The sequence below is a fragment of the Osmerus eperlanus genome, chromosome 4 (genome assembly GCF_963692335.1).
Source record: "Osmerus eperlanus chromosome 4, fOsmEpe2.1, whole genome shotgun sequence".
NCBI lineage: Eukaryota > Metazoa > Chordata > Actinopteri > Osmeriformes > Osmeridae > Osmerus > Osmerus eperlanus.
The window spans coordinates 3740919-3746918 of record NC_085021.1 but is presented as its reverse complement, the minus strand read 5'-3'; positions in this window follow the sequence as shown (position 1 = coordinate 3746918).

The following is a 6000-nucleotide window of genomic DNA, read 5'->3' as shown; positions in this document are numbered from 1 at the left end:
TGACGTCACAAGGAGGAAGGTTACCTCCCCTCGCTCTGCTTTGCCCGCCCAGAGAATCTGGCCTGCCCATAAGAAACTGAGCTACGACCGTGCAAGTGTTTTTATCCTCGAGAGACATCATGGCTTGCAAACGAACGAAGCATTACATTTGCTCAGTTTGGATGCACAAAGGAAAACAAAAATCTTACAGTTCCTTCATCCGAGCCTCTGAAGACCCAGTGTCTTAATTTTATTTTCTCTGGAAATGCGCCTACACAACTTCTGTTGTAGGCGCATTTGTTTTGTATGTCTGCGCCAAACACTTCAGCCACGACAGTTTCTTAAATTTGAGCTAATACAAAACTGGCCTTGCTGAAATTAAATTCTGGATCAGTACTAACTCTCCTTCGTCCAGCTACTAACCTCGGACAAGTAAGTTAACTAACGCTATATCATTTTGTAGCTTTACTGTATATGGTTACCTAGCTTGCTACCCTTAGAATGTGGCTGTAACATTAGCTCTGCAGCTAACAGCTGAGTTACTGTCGCTAATGGAAAGGTAGATAGCATCAAGTATGTGTGTGAATACACATGCTGTAACGTGAGTGTTGTACACTTCTTTGTTATTTGGATAACCGTTCTGCTGTTGGTGTTATGGCGCGCGTGATATCCGCCTTTCCCTTCATTGAAATGACTGAGTGTGTACCTCTGCAAACCAGGGTTATCAGATGAGAATGGGCAAATTCGAGGCATCTTACAGCAATGGGGCTACAGCCATTGCGATACATCCATTGTAAACATTAGCGCATGGTGCCGCCCCTCCGCTCCTCATTAGCATTTAAAGCTACAGACACCAAAACAGCGCGTTCTGAGGAAAGCTCCTTGTGGGCTAGTAGTGGCTGTAATTCTGCACCAAGGCTGAATTTCGGGAAAGAGACTTCTGATACAGTATTAGGGGACCAATAAGGCCTATATAAAAGCATCCAAAAACAGCATGTCATGTCACCTTTAAAAAAACGTTTTTGGACTTTCGCCTCTTTGTCAACTGGCTCCTCCTGAGATGTTTTCTCAGCGGACCTCTTAACGCCTGCGATGTAACGCCACATTTTTTTGAAGGTGCGCCGCTTCTAAAGTGTCCGGGTGAAACAGTATGACATTTTTATTTACCCGCCACGGTGGCCGGTAGGTGAAGCGAGTTTACCCGCCACAACACTAAATCACCCGCATTTGGCTGGTGGCGGGTGCTAATTTCCATCCCTGCTGCCAACGCTCACGCATTGGCCGTGAGACACGCAATTCAACCAGTTCACACGCTCTCACGCCAAACCTTGTACTTCTCATGCTAAGAAGGCAACGCCAACCAAGTAGTCCTGCTAGCGTTGTAAACAGTAATGGACGAGGCACAGGCACAAGGAGTGAAGCAACAAAGACGCGCAAACACCCGTGAAAGCTCGTCTGGGGGCTATTTATCTTATTTTAGATACAGTATAAATTTAGCTAGCTTGCAAATACTGAGGATAGCCTACCGAAGTAGAGTTAGCCAATGTCGTAGCGATGCTAGCTAATGTTAGTTTGTTATCTGTATTGAAGGATTCTAAATCTATGTGTCTATTCCAATATGTAATGATAGTATTCAATGACACAAATCTGTGTTCTAGAAAGAGTGGTCTGGAGTCGCAGAGGTCCGATAATATCAGCTTTAATGCAGCAGTTGGAAATCAACAAGTACAGAGCTCTGGAGTTGTCTAAGTTTCCCTACCCGCAACAGAGTTTGGGCTGGTTCACGAAGTCCAACTGGCTATCTGTCCCTCCCCAGCATATATTTATACAGTGCAATTGAAACACAAGTATTAAAAAAGGGTTGAGCTTGTTCTCTCGTGCATCAGGGAGTTGTTCTTGCCTACGCGTCCCACCTGCTCGGGTGCCGTCTCCACCCAGTTTCAAGGTTGTTTCTGAAAATGAAGAGATAGAGACACAAAGAACAGCCTGCTTCCCACACTCAGTGTGAGACCCAATGTTTAAGCCTGAGCACACTTCTAAGTTCATACCTTTAATAAGCACAATGCATAACTTTAATAAGCACAATATATTCTTTAGTATAACATTTCACTGGGTCTTACAGCGCTGCTTGATTTACTGGAATTTTTATGAAATGTTATGTTCTACCAGGGCTCCAGACTAACTTGTTGCCTTGGTTGCACTGGTGCGCCTAACTTTTTTATTTAGGTGCACCAGCACAAAATTTAGGTGCACCCAAATTTTTCCTTGCGTCGCCACAATTTCAAGGTCACCTTTTTATCACGCTCCATATACATTCATATATATTATGTAAATGATATTAAACAAGAATAAGGTGTAGGTAAATATTTTTTTTATTTGAAGCACAATCATACTGTATATATATATATATATATAAAAAAAGTGCTTCACTAAGCTACCAAACTAAAACATTTTAAGCAAAATAAAACATTTCAAAATAGAAAGTGCTACAGTTTAAAAGTGCTTCCCTGAACTGAGACCTAACATTTCATGGCTCAAAGTCTTATAGCGGGTCCCACCTTGCTGTCCCATGCCCTTCAGATGGCCAACACCTGTAATTTGGCCTTCTTGCCCTATGGCCTTGGCTAAATCATCTTGCCACACTCTCCCTAGCATCAAAATCCTAGCTCCATGGGTTAGCTCCATGGCCCAGCTTCGTAACTCAGGGGTCTGCAATTCATTTTTACAAGGGGCCACATGAGAAACCTGAAATGTGTTGGAGGGCCTCATCAATTTGCTCACTATTCATTTTCTCCCATTGTAAAAAGCAGTAAAGTATATATTTTGATTAGCTGCTACTGGTTATCAGAAGAATAAGGACATTCTGTAAATATTTATATAAATATTTTAGATTTTGGTGTAGGTCAAATAGGAAAGATTATAGAAATAATAAACAGTATAACAACAAGTCTGAGGTGGATATGCGAAGGCAGATTACAGTAGAATACATGTTACGCCACCGGTCACTCAACCAGTCGTTTGTAGGCTGGGCTAGCGAGCTAGCAGTGGCACAGAACAGTCACGTAATGTGACGACTAAATTTAAAAGTAGGCTATAAAAACACACTAGGAACAATGACGACATCGGCAACCATGCACCATGCATTATTAGTTTAATGTATTCTTTAAATTCAGGCTCGTCACATTAGTAACTTTGTTCTGAACAGAACTGGGTGTGCAGACACATACGAAAAGTTTCTCCTCCATCTTGAAATTGTCAAACCTAGAAATGTTTACCATGACGAACAGTTGCTACGTTACAAGAAACAAGAAACCAATCCGATTGGCCAACGCTAGCGTTTTCACGCTCCTCATTTACATAAAGTTGAGAAAATCCAACTTGCAACGCTCCGCTCGCCTTCCCACAATGCCCTACGCGAGCGTCAACGCCTGGTTTCATTGAAAATGAATTGGAAGCCGGCGCCGCCCGCTCCGCTGCAGTGTGAACGCACTGTTAGGATAACAAACGCTTCGTTTGTGGAGAGACAGCGGATGCGAGGAGGTTAGGTGCACCGGTGCGACCTAGGAAAATTTTTTGTCGCACCCGCATCTAGAGTGCGACCAAATTGGTCGCACTCTAGAGCCCTGTCTACTAGCCATTTGCTTACTTGAGCAAGTCACAGTATTTCAAAGCCCTGATAGTGTAACTGAGACGACACAGTAGCTAAATAATTCCTCTTTCAAGTAATAAGCCCCCGTTCAAGTGTTGAGCATGATATTAGATGCATGGTCTGTAGAGATATTGGGACGAAGCCACTTCTTTTGTGTTTTGCTAATGCAGAATTCGGTCAAATAAAATCGGTAAAATAGACATAATGAGTGGAACATAACGTGAAGTAACATGGCATTTTACTTTGTTTGAGTTTTAACTTGTCCAGTGGGGCAAGTAAATTTCTCTTCCACTTGCCCTACAAAAAAATCCACTTGTCCCGGACAAGCGGACAAGCCTTAATGTCGAGCCCTGGATAGAGACACAAAATACAGCCTTTTTCCCACCCTCTGTGGTTGAGACTCGTCTGGATTGTTCCTCTTTCTCCGCCCACACCCATGACTCCCCCCGCCCTGTGTGAGACACAATGTTTAAGCCTGAACACACTTCTAAGCTCATAAGACATAACTTTAATAAGCACAATGCATAACTTTAATAAGCACAATACATTCTTCAAAGCTGAAGTATAAGAATATTTCGGCAAGCTGCTTCAGATTTCGACACAATTTAGGGTGCTTTCACACCTGACATGCATGGTCCGTTTCAATCGGACCATGGTCCGTTTTCTCTGAAAGTCTGGTTTGTTTGGAGAGGTGAGAACACGCATTCGAACTGCGGACCAAACAACCGAACCATGGTCCCCCTAAAAAGACGGGACTCGGTCCGGTTCCAAGTGAACCATGGTTGGGTTCGCTTTAGGTGTGAACGTAATCGGACATAATATTGACCTATTCCAGGAAGCAAACCAAAATGTAGTGCATTGTGGGTTGAAAAAGGATGATGACACTTGGCAGAGACAGCCGTGCCACTCATAGCAGCAAAATTAGTTGGGGGAAAACGAGGGGGAATGATGAGGTGAAGGCTCTTCTGCAAATATGGGCTGATGATCATATTGCAGAGATACTTGTGGAGACACACAAGAATAGCGTGGTATTTAAATTATTTAGTGATATACTGAAATAAAGGGTCATTATTGCTTTCAATGTTGGTTGAAAGTAAAAAAAAAAAAAAGCTTAAGCAGCCATACATAAAAGTGCGTGATGTTCTATGGAAAAGTGGTAGCTCGTCGGACGAAAAAAAAAAATCCCATGGTTTGATGACCTGGATATAATCCTGAGTAAAAGACCAACGAGCCAAAAAACGTGGGCGTGCACGATAGTATTGCAATCGCAATACGCTGCTGTTTTTCCCTCACACATTTTCTGTCCAATATATTAACAACCAGTATGACCACGTGTCATTGTTTTTTACAAACATTGTTTTTTGTGGGTTTTTTTCGGACCTAATGAAAAATGCAAAAAAGTAGCAACTCATCCACTGATTCGGACCAAGCAAACAGACTTATGTGTGAAAGCACCCTAAGACACGCGTGGCTTCAATTTTATACAAGGCTTTGTGTTTGACCTCATTGTCTATTCTTTGTTTGTCTATGGCCGCACCGCAGCTTTCTCTAAATCTCTCTCACTAATTAAACGCCGCCCTCGAATAAACGACACACCAAAAATGATCATTGTGTAATAAACGCTGCGGCGTTTATTCGAAGAAATACGGTATATGTGAGAGAACAATGGTTGTGCTCGCCGAAGGCTTGAGCACACCCAATAAGTAAAATAAGGTTTAATTATATCATCCCATTGCCCCCAAATGCAAAGAAGTGCACTTCAAAACTATTAATGATATCTATCCCAACAAAGAATGTCTAAAAGTTAGATTTAACATGGACATATGTAACGTATGCTTATTCTGTAATTATAATATAGAAACATTATATAATTTCTTTTTCTATTGCAACTCTGTAAAATATCTTTGGTCTCGGTACTAGGTTGTGTTATGTATAACCCAGGCCCTCGCCCCTCGGCTTGAGGCAACGGCCCCGGTTGATGTAGGTGGTATTGCATTTCCGATTTGCTACCCGAATCGTCCGGTCGTTTTTATTCTATTAACTCCAGTCAACATACCTAAAACTATCTCCCCCAATAATTATTTTCGATTCTTGAACCTGGCTCATACTACTAGCTTTTTAATAGAATAATTTTTCCTGATTTTTGTTAAGTTTGAAACCAATCAGAAATGGCTAAACGAGCACCCCATTTATTTGCTTACATCAAGAAAAGTTGCCTGGAAACGTGCTCGCGGATACGAGCAGGGGACGAGCAAAGGGAACGTCAGCAAATCGCTGATTTACCTGAGCTGAATGAGAACAAGGAGAAAGGACTTGATAATCTACAGTTGCCTGCCTTTATTGTATTAAGTTTTACAAATGGTTGCACACAT